Genomic DNA, 16,064 nt, shown 5'->3' on the forward strand with positions numbered 1-16,064 from the left:
TTTTGATGCATTTTTTTATCATTCCTAAAATTCTTGTTGTTTAACTCTAGTTTAGTAGCATTATTAGCGTGCGCGACCTCTTTGTGCATGGTCCCTGGTTCTATTCTCGCAAGTATCATTAAAATTTTCTGGTATTTACACAGCATCATGAAGTACTTGGAAACTACGTAAATTAATAGCTAGCGAACTCTGGTCAAGAAGGCCAGAAATAATAACACATAGAAATTAATACGTGCCCATTCATCACCAAGTTGGGCATAAGGCATTTGGCTGCTCATAGTTTTTCATGGCTATAGCGTCAGCAAGTTTAATTTATTACGTCTTAGCAAATTTCAGCTGTATTTCAATACTAAGTTTAATTTATTACGTCTTAGCAAATTTCAGCTGTATTTCAATACTAACTTTAATTTATTACGTTTTAGCAAATTTCAGCTGTATTTCAATACTAAATTTAATTTATTAGGTCTTAGCAAATTTCAGCTGTATTTCAATACTAAATTTAATTTATTATGTCTTAGCAAATTTCAGCTGTATTTCAATACTAAGTTTAATTTATTACGGTACGTCTTAGCAAATTTCAGCTGTATAACAATACTAACTTTAATTTTTTACGTCTTAGCAAATTTCAGCTGTATTTCAATACTAACATTAATTTATTACGTCTTAGCAAATTTCTAAAATATTAAAAAATGCAAAAGCATTGACATTGTAAATAAAATTGAATTTTTTAAAAGTGCAATTGAAGTTAACTTAATTTTTTTGGTGTTAAATTACAAGGTAAGCGTTTTAAACTCCATTGCTGTTACTGGTAATTTAATTTAAAGCGTATGATTTGTTAATGTGAATTGTTATGCTTTATGTTTTTTGCCTGTGCTTTTTATATTTTTTTAAAATTTTGTAACGTATTATGCAAAAAATTTAAAAATTTGTTTTTTAATAAGTGCACTGATATTTTTTTTTGGAAAGTTTATACGTTCGTCATCAGATGTGTTTATGTTTTTAAAAAAGCAACGGGCCGAGAAGCTTACGTAGAGGTTAATTGGCTGTTGTTGCTTTTGATGAGAAAGTTTGTTTTTTTATTCACATAACTAACCTTGACCATATGTTACTTTTTATTACTATTCTCATCTTCGGTGCACGAAAATATACATTAAAAATACGTTTTTAATAATATTAGTTTTATATTTTAAAAAAACCTTATGCATTATTATGTGCAAATTTATTATATAACATTTCAGCTGTATTTCAATACTAAGTTTAATTTATTACGTCTTAGCAAATTTCAGCTGTATTTCAATACTAAGTTTAATTTATTACGTCTTAGCAAATTTCAGCTGTATTTCAATACTAAGTTTAATTTATTACGTCTTAGCAAATTTCAGCTGTATTTCAATACTAAGTTTAATTTATTACGTCTTAGCAAATTTCAGCTGTATTTCAATACTAAGTTTAATTTATTACGTCTTAGCAAATTTCAGCTGTATTTCAATACTAAGTTTAATTTATTACGTCTTAGCAAATATCAACTGTATTTCAATACTAAGTTTAATTTATTACGTCTTAGCAAATTTCAGCTATATTTCAATACTAAATTTAATTTATTGCGTCTTAGCAAATTTCAGCTGTATTTCAACACTAAGTTTAATTTATTATGTCTTAGCAAATATCAACTGAATTTCAATACTAAGTTTAATTTATTACGTCTTAGCAAATTTCAGCTGTATTACAATACTAAGTTTAATTTATTATGCCTTAGCAAATTTCAATACTAAGTAACAAGAAAACTAAACAAGAATTATCTCGTGTGTGTGAAGTGATCATATAACCTGGTTTAGTCTCAATTGCCTGTTTGAACGAATAACAAAAATATTATCCAAAATGCTAAAAGGTAGCAAACCACCAGTGTAGCTCGCATCTAGTTCTCCCCCGACGTAAATGGTTAGTCTCCCGGTGCTTATTTCTAAATGTCCCTTCACACAGAAATTGCAAATATTCAAATATAATAATTACACAAAAAACGATCAAATATATTCAGATATGAAAAAAAGATATGATCAGTATAATACAGGTATTAAACGCAGGAGTGGAATGTTTTACTTCTTATTTCAAATATAAATAGATTGAACAACAGCCAAAAATAAGATTCACATTTCTCGTAACGTTAAGCTAAACAACTCCAATATTTAATATTTGGAGTATCTATATATTGATTCTAAATTTTATTACCTTAATAAACTTAATTATTAAATAACAATCTTAAGAGTTTCAACATGGGCTCCTCCGGGGCTAAGCGGTTAGCGTACGCGCCTTTGGCGCGGGAAACCCGGGTTCGATTTCCAGCGGGAGCTCATGTGGTTCAGATTCCACTTTAATCAGTTGGTCCACGTCTCAATATAGCCTTGCTGCTGAAAAGGGACGTTAAACTCAAAATCAACTCAACTCAGGAGTTTCAACAGTTTACTATTATTTCTTAAAAACATAAACCCAAGACGCAAACAATTCGCTTAATTTAAACTCTTCAAGCAGTTTTATTAGAATAGAACCCAAAATTTTGCCAATAACGGTAAAGAGCTAATGAATAACGACGATGAACGTGAAATATAATTAAATGCGTAAAAACAAGGTTCCGAATAGTTCTAAATTAATAGGCAAACGCGAACAATAAAAATGCCATGAAACGAGAAGCATTTTCAAAAGATAACGTCAACAATATACGCAAAATCTTAAGTAAAAGCTCAAAAAGAATAGCAAAATTCCGTTTTAACAAGAGCTAAATAGGGTAGCATAAAGCGAGTTGAGTTTATGTTGAGTTTAACTTCCCTTTCAGCAGCGAGGCTATATGACACGGGAGCTACTGATTAACGTGAAATCCTAACCACATTAGTTCTCGCTGGGAGCATAAAACGATCCTTATATACCGTACTTTGTTTCTGTAGCTAACGCTCGAAAAGCTATTAAGGCTAATTTGACAAGAAAATAAGCTAATTATACTATCCGTATTATAAATTATAACTAATTATAATATATGTAAATAATTATCTGTATTGAAGAGCTAGTTAATTCCCTGAACAAAGCTATAATTACGTTAACACGAACTATAATAACGAGTTGTAAGGCCAAACATTTAGTAGCAAAGCTACTGTATTGGTTACAAATTTAAATTCTGTTCACTCTAGCGAACGCAGGATTGCCTCCAAACCAATCCCAAGCAAGGATTATCCCAAAATAAACGAATAAATATTCGATAATATTCCTGTTCGTCAAATCCAGAATTAAAGAGAGAAAGTGTTTCCGGGCTCAGTCGAATACAAATTCTCCGCAAACGAGAAAAGAATAAATCGACGTTTTGAGTATTTCTCGCTCAATCAAACGACTACGTGTTTCACTCCATGCCAATACACGTCTTTCACGTTCCTTAGCAGCATCTGACCTTCGGGAAGTCCAGTTGTTCTCACGAAACTTGTGGCGCTACAAGCTCTTTGCGCACCGCGACGACATTCAACCTTGAACTCAAGCACGTAACCAAAAGGAGGAGAGAGAGCCGGACTACCCTTCGAAATCAGAAATAAAAAAAACATAAGGAAGGATGAAACAAAAAGAAAGGAAAAAAGAAGAATCAGCAAAATGTACCAAGAATCAGCAAAGAAGAATCAGCAAGCGTTGTCGGCATGTGCCCTTCTCATTATTTCCTCTCCACTCCAGACTTTCGAGGAACAAATTAACAGAATTACTAAAATACATTATGGCGATTGAGCGGGATATCCTGGAAAAGTCGGGGAATTTGAAATTTCTAGAAAAATTACGGAATTCTCAGAATTTCTGCTACTAGTCAGGGAAATTTCAAACTTTCGAAAACATAGCGCCGTTCTGTGATAGTGTTGACATTTTTTATCATAATTTTCGTCATCGTTTCTCTGCAGTATCAAACATTTTATTTTAGATGCAATTTTCTACTGCTTCTTTAACTTGTCATTTGGAACAGATAGTAGTTGACAGTATAATAAAAATGTGGACAGACAGTTCTGTTAACATTTGATTCAACAGAGAAAGGAACGCAGATATTGTAAAATATTTTACAAGACATTATTGCATATGTACTTTTTATATTAGTTGAGGTTATAATGAAAGGAAAATTGTTATGTTTCAATGAACATAGAAAGGAACGTAGAAGTTGTAAAATCTTTTTCTATACTATTTTTTATATATTCTTTTAGGCGAGAGTTCTTCATAGTTTGTCATTCAAATACTTATTAACATATCCTCATTTTATTGTCCTAACAAAACAATATATGTTGCCAGTGAACTACAAAGCACAGTACTTTATTTCATGTCACGCTTCTCTTCCCCCCTGCCATTACGAAATCTTGGCTAAACAAACCAATATATGTTGCCAGTAAAATAGTTTAGAATGATCGATCGCCTGCTGTGCTTACCACATTATTTCATGTCATGGACTCCCTTATAAGCAAAAATGGTTATACCGTTGGATTTATGGTAAAATTTGCTATTAATAAGGTGTCAATGTTATGCGTTTGGTTTAAAACTTTTGTCTGATTCAAAATGGCGGATTTGAACATGGCCGCCATGAAGGCAACTCTTACCATAGACCTAATACTTATCCACCTGCTTTATATTTAATTATTATCATTAACACAAAATTTACAAGGTGGGGTAAAGGACTAATAATATGCTGCAACAATATTTAATTTCCCTGTAACTTTTTACCAATTGCGCGTAAATCACAATTAACGTCACCATTGTTCTTCTGATTAAATTTGCGCGTTAAATCATGTATCACATGTCCCTATTCCTATTTTAAAAACTTAACTTTAATTCAAAATGGCGGATTTCAAGATGGCCGCCGTCAGGTATACTCTTACTATATTACTTCCCCTAGTCCTAATATGTACCCATATATTTGTTATTCACCTTTTGTCGTTACAGTAGGTCTTACAGGGCTTTTACCTCCAACTGTATGAAGATTATTCTGTACTTCCATGTGATGTTCTGCTAGCTGTATCTCCTAAACCCCTAGTACTTCGCACCTACAACTTCACTGAAATACTAACCACATTTAGTACTACTTTCTCATATGTGTCTTAGTCAGCAACTCGATTCACCCAAACGTAAGGTTTACTTGTCAGATTTGAAGTAGTCAATCTATAAGTACTGGCTGTAATAAGGTAATAAGATCAAAGATAGAACCTGTTCCTCGGGCACTGATTTGATTTGGTTTTGAGTTTAACGTCCTTTCCAGTAGCGAGGCTATAAGAGACGGGACGTATTGATTAACGTGGAATCCGAACCACATGATCCTCGGGCACTGAATCAATATATAGAAGCCATTACTCGCTATCCCTAACTGATTTTATTCCATCGCGGTTTGATCTTATTAATGACCTTGAAGGTTAATAAAGTCATTAATGACTTTATTAATGACCCGGTTTGACCATGAAGATTAAAATATGAAATAAGTCTCTTATTTCAACACTTTCGGTTTGAATACTTGGCTAAGGGAGGAGATAATACCTATTCTTGGCACGATGAATCTTTTTTTTAAAAAAAAAAAAAAAAAAAAACTTGATAGCATTTACCGCTTTTGCTCCACTGAAATAAGTATTAAAATCGGAAATAATTGTAAGTTTGAACCATTTCCGGTTTTGAAAGAGTGTTGAACCATTTTCGGTTTTAAAAAGTAGATAACCATGATATATTCTATTGGGACTATGAATCGATCACATAAAAAAGGTTTCTATTTATGTGTTACTGTTTTCGTTCTATAGTGATAAAAATTGAAACCGGAAATGACTAATTAGAACCACATCTGAGTTGAATAGAGATTTAACGGTTGAAATACAACCTATTTTAAAAACGCTAAATCGATTTAAAAACGTATATCTCGATATCTGTTACTGTTTTTGCTATTATACCTGTCGACAGACGGACGGACGGACAAAGCCGTTGTATAAGACATCCGACTTTTTGGCATAGCATAATTTGGAATTCTAGCTGTGGCTTTCTCATCAAAATAAAGACCATATTACTATAGTGGAAACATGAACGTTGGATAGCAAACACTCTTGCGATGAAAACAAATGATAGGAAGGATCAGGCTCGTAGCCAGTCCAAAAATGTAGAGCGGGCAGGTAGATGTTTGGGGGGGGGGGCGAGCCAAACACATTTTAGTTCATCAAATAGTAACATCAGCAATTCATCATATTTGCTTTTGAATGTTTAAGTATTTTGCTTCTACTTAATTCTACTATCCCCCTCTACACATTAAGTTAACATTCTGTAATCTACATGAAAAGAAATGTGAATTTTATTAAATGGGTATTACTAACTACACGAATTAGAATTAAAACATAAATGTTTTAATAGACCCACATGTAATACTAACATTAAGATCAAGAACGAGATATGATCTACTGTGAAATAAGGAAATTCAACTTTACTTAGGCTCTTGTTTAGGGTTAACTTGCGAAGTTGTCCTACCGTTTTTATCAAAATTTTGAAAATTTATCTAGAAGAAATTCATAATTTGATTGTTTGTGTGCTTGATAACATGTAAGTGAAGCTTAATTTATGTGTAATATCTTTTGATAAGCGGTTATAAAGACGGGACTAATTCGCAAATAGAGGGAACTATATGTCTCTAGGTTCAGGACGGTTGGATACTGGATAAATTTCGAGTAAACATGCCTGCAAGCGTACAGGGTCTTTTCGCTGGATGTGAATTGACAGTACTAACATTTGTAAAACATGATGTTGATAATGAGGTTAATCTTTTAAATATTCATGGCTTAATGAATAAAAGAACATGACCACCAACAATCGTTCACGAGTTTGTAAGTAAAACCACAATGTAAGTAAAACGCTACATCCATCTAGTATCGAGTAAAAGCATCACTGCTTCTTTCATGTTGAATTATAACATTTTTACGCGTACGCGACTAAGAAATAGTTCCAATTTACAACGTTTTTATATGAAAACTAGCTACTTCCACGGGATCTCCCACCCGAAGTACCACACATTTTGCTACTAAATTTCTTCTCTAAATCTTGCAAATTTTTACTAGTCCTGGCTCCACAACCCGGAATTTAATCCTTGAACTTAAACATTAAATATGTTCACTTGCACAGTCACTTATCTCATTAAGGTAATTTAGCTTAACTTTATTCTACGAGAACAAATATATGAAAATCTTTGCAAGCATTACTTTTTCGGCGAATGTTCCACCACGGTTCTTGTTTTAATTGTCACACCACAATAATTTGGACCCTACTAGAATCAATCGCCTTTAACGGAACTCGGAGCTCTTAATTCAATTCACAACTAAGTGTTCCACAGTTAATCAAAGGTTTGCTGTTGACAATGATTTTGCAATGCATGTATGTACTACAATTACACAATAGAATAACAATAACCTATAGCCGTTACAGCAATCGACAAAAGATACACGCTTTGTTCCTGCTCCTGTATTTATGATTTGGCTTGCAGCAAGCACTTCACACTTCGTCTTCTACCTCCCAGATCGCTATTTCTACTGTTGCATGAAGTGTTATGAATGTATTCCTTCTTTTCGTAAAAACTTGCTTGTATGTGTATTGTGTCATTTCATATCGAGATTCGAGGAGACTGATAAAATTTACTTTAACTCCTTTAAAATATGTTTAGAAGTTTTCGTTAAATAGTTAAAATGGAAAAAAATCTTGGAATAATCTCTTTTATACTGCATTTTATTCTTAGTGATTACACATAGAATTAATCGATATTTTTTTCAAGCCTTCCATGAAAATTTTACGGGGGGGGGGGCAAGAAAAATTTAGGGTGGCAGCCCCCTTGCCCCCAGCCAGTGGATACAGACCTAGGAAGGATTCTTTACAATACATATTTGAAGGGAGGTTAAGGAAGGTTCCAACCTCTTTTCCATTAATGAAGTACGTGGGTCATCCAGAAAATAAAAATGAAATTAAATCTTTGAATTTTACGTCCCAAGGTTATGCGGCCTAGGTGATGATGAGACATGAATGTAATAATGGAACGAAGAAAGTGAGAGGAAAAAGAACGTCGAGGAAACCAACGCATACGTTCTTTGTGGACCACAAAGCCTACTTTGCGCGAGCTGGGATCGAAGCTGGGACCCCACACTCTACCAGATTTTTCCAAAAACTTCGTCCCAACGAGGACATTAGGTTCCATGGTAATATCAGGTGCATTCTATGAAATTCAAACACGACAGGGGCACGAATACAGAAATATCGAGGACAGTTAAAATTCCGACCATGTTCTTCAGGGGCACTCGAACCCCCAGTGTATTGTGCCTCATGATGCGAAGCCTAACGCCCGAAACCACTCGGCTATTGCCACCGATTCACGTGATACAACTTCTCAGCACTAGCAACATTATCCATAGTATTTCCCTTTTTGGTAGCAGTCAAACCTAAAGAGCCTAAGGTACCACTAGGCCACCGTGGCCTCTCAGAAAATAAAAACCGTTTAGTTATACAAAATGGAAAATACTTTATTAATTAAAAAAATATATATGTTACCTACTTGAAGCTTACTTACTTCTCTACATAATCACCACCTTCATTTAAACTTCATATCTCTTCACAAGCTTTGAGTTATACTCTTCTGTCCCCAGTTCATTAAACCAAGTGGTCACTACATTCTTCAATATTTATTGTTAACCCTACAATGCATAGTGGGACAGACATGGGTCATAGTGGTTAATAATCTGTTCTTTCCTACATAACGGTGTGTAGTTGCTAATGCATGTTAGAATTAGATTGGGAACGTTCGAAGCCAGTTGTAATTCCACAGTTTCCGCATAAATGGCGCTATTAAGCGTACCGGTACTTATTTTTGTTTTCTCTTGCAAAGCTATTTTTCACAGAAAATTTAAAAAATGTGCATTGTGCGGTTAAACAATGAAAATAATTATTACTTTGGCAGATAAATGCATTGGATTTATTACCTAAAATCTTCATCAATTCCAAAACGTATACCGGCCAGAAACCTTTCTAGCTTAGAGGAAAGGTGGAAATCGCTGGAAGTAAGGTCCGGACTATCGGATGGATGATCACAAATTATCATCAGAATTGATAAAAAAAAAAAATCTTGAGTTGCAGCAGAAATGTGAGGCATTATCGTGAAGATGTACAATTCCTCCAGAAAGCATTCCTCGCCTCCTGTTTTGGATGGCTCGCCATAATCGTTTTAGAGTCTTACAATAACGATTTGCATTAATTGTAGTGCCTTTGGGCATACAATGCACCAAACGAATATCTTTTCTAGGTACAAAACAACGATTGCCGTGATCTTTTTTCTGAGAGACTCAGTTTGATTTTCTATTTTTAAAAGGGGGGAGTAATGAGGGATGATACCACTCTAGCGATTGGGACTTGTTATGTAAGTAACAGAAATTTTTTTTTCAATAAATATAATGTTTTTCATTTCGTATAACTAAACGGTCTTTATTTTCTTGATGAAACTCGTATCTCACATAGGGAAGGTAAAACTTGAGATTTGAGTTTCTCATTAAAAACTCGTGAACTTGTGCTTCAAATTTCTTAAAATCTCACTCTTAAATTGGTAAAATTGGTCAATAGCTATCCCACAAATTTCGATTCTTTAATGTGAAACTCCCAAATCAGAGTATTTACTAAGTTAGAGAAGTGGAATAAGCTACCGGTAATTATACTATTAGTTAAATATAATAGAAAATATGTTTTGGCAATTCAACTTCTAATGGGGAAGGAAAACAATTCCCATGATATTCGAATGTTGAAATTTACACAGGATAAACTTGACGCTTGCATTTGCTTAAGTTCAAGGGAAGAAGTCTGATACACTCCCCATCAAAACAATTGGGACATCTAACACCGCGGTGTTAGGCCACCCAATATACACATTCTTATCGCATAATCGTGTCAGGTAAAGAGACCCTCCTCTCTATCCTCCTTTCCTCTCTCCATTACTAAAATTAACTAACAACATCCGCGCAATTCTAATTTCAAACTACACATGTATTAGTTTCCATAAAATGAAATAACAAAACCGAGACGAAACAAGATTCACAACTTGATGTAGGGAGAAACTGAAACACACACAATGAAATATTGAAACCAATGGATGTCTATTACACAGAGATTCAGAAATGAGGCAAAGAGAGAAAGAGAGAGAGAGAGAGACAAAGAAAGAGAAAGAGAGATTAAGAGAAGAGGAGAGAAGAAGGAAACGAAAAGGGATAACAGATAAAAATGTGGCATTCAAACGTAGGAAGAAAAGTGCCTAACATTATAAAGTTCCGTTTCCAGAAATCCAACAGTAATATAGAAATAACGTTTGTTTTCACATTTTTCTCAGAACTATTCGAGTATACAGAGGTTGCTTAAAACATTCATTAAGTCACTTTCAACAGGATAGCATTCTCAATTGCCAGTGAAACGAAATCTTCCGCTGGGTGGTGAATTTACGGAGTCACCCAAACGCAGAAGCGTCACGAACCCAGGCCCTCTCTCGTAAGGGCCTGTTCGGAGTAGTTTCTTCTAAGCTTCAATTACCTCGGGGGAAATAAGCTCCGACTGTTAGAATCATACTATGAGACATGTGTTAGGTATGATAAAGTTTATTACATGAATGTAGTGAACAAAAACAAAAAATACAGTATAATAACATGAGAATTGTGTAACAAGTAGAGAAAACACTTTACAAGAAAAATATTAGATTTTACCATGTAAAGAGATTTAGTTCCCTTTTTTTTGTTTAGTACAAGGATTTGAAAACAATGCTTGAATTTGAAATAACACTTGAAACCAATTGTCTATGCAATCTATGCAACACATTTATTTAACTTTAAGTGTGCACGCATTTCCCAAGCGAGTTTGTATCGAGAAATTTTATAGTACATTTTTCAAAAAAAAAGAAAAAAACAGTATTCTTTACTCAAGATCTTAAAGTTTAACGTCTAGGGGAATTGAAGTTTAAGTCTCATAGCAACGATAATTATTTAAAGGAAAATCATAGTTACCTCCTGCAGTAGAGCACTTCGGAGTCTAAAAGGATGCCTGGGCCCTCTTCTGAAATGTTTTTATGTCCAATAACAAGGCGTTGGCCGGAACACATAGTCACACAATGTTAATTGACGCAAATCGTAAGAAAGGGGGGAATCGAATAGTATGATTAGGCGGAGTTGATGGTGATCCCTTGACGTGTTTATTCGTGATTGGTTATGAACTTGAGTATCAGGACTTGAGTAGGATGGCTCAGCGACGTAGAGATATGAAGAATATCCGTTTTCCGGATTTCATTATTTTCTGACTACCTGTGATGACAAAACTTCTGTGGTCGATACAACCACATTTTCCGTACAATATGTTTCCCGTAGGAAACCACAATCATCACTATTTAGAATGACAAAACCGTTGTGGTTTGTCTTAGTGGAAACCTGTTTCCCGTAGAAACCCACAACCATCCTGTTATTCTTGGAGCGTGAACAAACATTAAGTCCAAAACCAATCAAGAATAACGTTTCTTTAAGTCATCTGATTGTTTTATGCTAGAAGAAGAAGAAATTTTGATTTGTATATAAAGTTATCTCTAGTATGTGATTTGCATTAGGATTGTTCTGTTTATGTACATGTTATTTAAACTTATTAGTTTTTTAGTTACATTTCACTCAGTTACTTTCAATATTCGTACCAAATTCCTTCTCGTGGTGTATACATGACATTAGGATATTTCCTACTTAAATTCAATTATAGATAATTGTTTCTTAAAAATTTACCGCTATATTTATGTCGCACAATTATGACAAATTATATACTTCTGTCTCTATTGTTGAAAACAATGTTTCACAATATCAAGAATAATACAAGTCAATGACTTAAAAATACTTATAATGTCTTTATATTTATAATCATATAACTAATAATTTTGTTTTGAGCTTGTTAATTTATTAGGTCCATTTTGAAAATTAAACGGCACAGAGAGGCAACCCTTTCAGTCTCCCGGACTTTAATGGTGGGAGTCCCATCCCACCGAAGACAATCAATTTTTGAACGAAATATGAGGCAAACAAAAAAAAAAAAAAAAAAAATAATAATAAAATAAAATAAAATAGGTAAAATAAAATAAAATAACATATACTAGAACAAAGTCGCTTGGGAAAAGAAGGTCGTGCAGTACCATGTGATCGCACCCTATATATGTTACGTCATTTCAAAACAACATTAAATCATAAGGGCATATGACTGATGTGCGATCTGGTAGTATTGCTTGGCAAACATACAATTAATTAAACGGCAACAAGGATGATTCATTAACTATTAGGATGATTCATATCATTTTCAATTGAGTACATCTATTAAGCATAGTAAATATTACAAGTGAATAATTATACCCTTGATAAGAACAGTCTAGTGATATAATGCAAAAAATGATATAATGAAAAAAAAACTGTGTGCACACATGGCCGGCAATCTCTCTCTCTTTCTATTTTTATTTTATTTTATTTTATTTTATTTTTTTTGCAAGTCCTAATATTATTAAAGATACCAAGTGGTTATTTACTTGTCTATGATCGATTATATGTACTAAAATTATGATTCGATTATGATCCCATTGATTATGATTCGACAATAATATACTTACAACTATATATTAAATTGCATAATTACATATAAATGGCTCATTGCTTAGCACAGGCACAGGTTCTTGCCTTTGCCAAACTGGTTATCTTTTTGGAAGCTGAACGCCCACCAGTTAGTTCCGGTTTTCTTTGTCTCCTTCCTGGGGAGACAACTCGTATCAGAGACAAACGGAATCTGTCGTCTCAGTAAGAGACGGAAGTAGGTTCGTTTATCATTAGTGCAGTGGGTGTAACAAGGCGATGAGATTGTACATTGTGCAATTAAAATATTTGTAGTAACATTAATTAATGAAACATTAAAACTACGCCTTTCTTGTGCAGCTTCATTTAAGTCCCCACTGCAATTATTCAGTATTCACGACACAATCGAGGTGTACGTGTTCGTGTGCGTGTGTTTTGGAAACTTAGTGACTGTTCCAGTTTGGAGCAAGGGGAATAAGGTAAGTCCATGCGGAGTGTCATAGGTTTATTATTGTTGTTATGTTTTGTTGATTACTAAAAGAATTTAATTGTCAATTTTCAATAAAAAGTAAAACACTTTCTAAATTAACTGCTTATTATCTGTATTGTTTTAAATGCAATTCTTATGAAATTTTTATTTACAAACAACTAAAATATCGCAAATTTCAATTTACATTAAAACAAAAACTATTGATTAAAAGAAAAATAGAATGTTTATATTCAGTGCAAACTCATTTAATCTTATTTGCTAAAACTAAAATATCGAAATACATATACAACTACATGCCTATGACACTACGTTAAATAATTGTATAATAATGTTATGGGAGGAGGAGGAGATATCGATGCGTATTAACTAGGCTTCGATACGCCCTTCTTCAAGACGGAGATATAACAACATGGGCATCTCCAAGGTGAACGATTTGGAGCATCTTATAAATACTCGAGCAAGAATGCTCCCATCAATACCATACCTTATTGTTGTAATCGCATATTTTTTTTTTTTTTTTTTTTTGACCTCGATAGAGAAGAAGTTCCTTCATCTCTCACCTACATTGCTCTCATTTTAATTGTGTCCTTGGCTCTGGAAGATAGTTATTGATTAGAATACATAAACATAATATAGATATGACACTATACCAGAAATCGTATCAATCGGGATAGCGTAACTCAACGAAACTAATCACTCATTTGGTGGATGAGGAAGGGGTTTAGTATATTTCTTACTTTACAAAAGTTAAACCAACATTGCTTACTTTTATGCTCAGTTTTCTTTTGGTTTCTTTTTTTTGTTGTTGTTGTACAGAGTGTGTGTGGTTGTGTTTTTTTCTTTTCATTCATTTTAATATCTGATAAATGATAATTGTAGAATGTACGTGAGCTTCGTCCGGGGCTCCCCGTAATGTTTAGGAGTATGACTGCATGATGGCCTTGTACTACCTAAAGGATTGTTTGGTGTATGTTGTTATCAATATAGATACATATCTCTAGTAATTGCATGACAGTTGGTCTTGAATTAATATGAGGATACTTGCTTAAGGTTAACTCGGTAGGAAGAATAGCAAAAATACATGATAAAAGAATAGCTTTATCGATACTAGACCTAAGCTAAGAAATCCTCTTCAGTATCGACGCTTTTGGTGGTTTGTGGACTTCTGGCCCTGCCCTCGTTTCACAAGAGGACCTTACGTGAGTGTATTAGAAATCTCACATTTGGCCTCTTGCGTTTATAGTAGCCTGTGGCATGCAGCATGGATTTTGTGAATGCAGTTTCAATCACGCCCACAAGGGCGAAACACGAGAAGTGTTGGCGTTTCTGTATCCTTTTTAATGGTGTTATTTACTTTATCATTATTACTGTATTATTTTTGTGTTAATTTCTTTAATCTATTGTAGGCACTAGTGTTATGATCCATTGTTTTTTTTAAGTAGTGGATCAAGGGAAAACTGAGCATATTGCAACAGCATTTATATATATAATTTGCTATCAATCTATCAATACAAGCAAAAGACACAAAATAAAAATTAAAATAAAATTTAATTAATACATACATTAATATAACTATAATGGAACTGACATAGAAATAAACTAGAATAAAAAGAAAAAAAACAAGCAAAAACAAAAACAAAGGGATACAAGTCAACAGTAGCTAGCAAGCTACGTATTGAACTGCAATTTGTGACCACGACTAGCAGTACACTCAACAACAGCTATATCGCGCTGTTTAAGTTAGGTTTTATTATTATTATTATTATTATTATTATTATTATTATTATTATGGAATTGTACAAGTAAGCTTAACAACACTACGTAAGCTAACAACGTAAGCTGAGAAAAAAAAGGTGAAGATTGTCAACACAATATTTTCTGTTAGGTTGTCTTTCTTGTTTTTATATCACGTCACAGTAAATAGGATCAGGTTGCCTAGGAAAACGTAAATCTCTTTTTCTTTTAGTTATATACAGTATGCTTGTTATTGACAAGATGATAATAAAATTAAGAACTCCAACTAACAGGCTTATTATAGCTAACATATTATTCTGTATAATCGGAGACTCTTGTCTTGCTGTTTGTATTGATAATTTGAGATTTCTCCTGGGACTTTCGAAGGGTAGCTATCTAACCAGCTGACTGGTATCATATGATAGACACTAGCGTGTTTGGTTGTGATACTGAGACAGGGGAATTTTGGCTTCAAACTTACATTGCGGAACATAACTTCGCAAGCGCAAGACATATCGACGTATAACAGTCCCACCGAAGGGGCAGAAAGAAGGGGAAGATTAACTATTGGGCATGTCACTCGCAAATAACCGCTATGATCAGTTAATAAGGTTACTGCTGTAAAATTTACATACTGGTAAGGCAATACATCTTCTAAAGGCAAACAAGTCCATTTGCAGTGTCTTATGATATCAATACTTTTTCCTGAAAGTTGTGCACGGATGCAATGTAACTGATCTACATCTTCCAGTTGAATTCTTTGTATTAGGCAAAAATAGTCCTTTAATATGTCACAGTTACTGGTAAATAGTCGTGTACCGTTTGTTTGTTTGATAATTAATTGTGGACGACTCAAAATATAGCAAGCATTACTTTCCCGTCGAAACAATAATGGGGAAAGCATTATTGTTTGATAAGAGACTGTCTGTGAAACTACAGGAATTTTAAGGCCTACTAGAGAAAAATTTCTACCTATTAAACATTCCATAAGAGGAAAATTATATATGGCCGCTGGGTCAGAGAGACCGAGCGCAATACGTTTTTCTAGACCTCTCAACTGCGTGTTCAATTTGTATGTAATATTATCTATTTCTCCGAATCCAATTAATTCATTATATAAGGTTTTTGTCTGACAGGCCTGAATAAAATTTTGAAACTCGAATTGGGTTTGTAACCATCTATCAGTAGCCCTCAACATCCATGGTTCATTAATGAAATAAAAT

Source organism: Thermobia domestica, chromosome 8 (assembly GCF_964235325.1).
Source record: "Thermobia domestica chromosome 8, izTheDome1.hap1.1, whole genome shotgun sequence".
Classification (NCBI taxonomy): Eukaryota; Metazoa; Arthropoda; class Insecta; order Zygentoma; family Lepismatidae; genus Thermobia; species Thermobia domestica.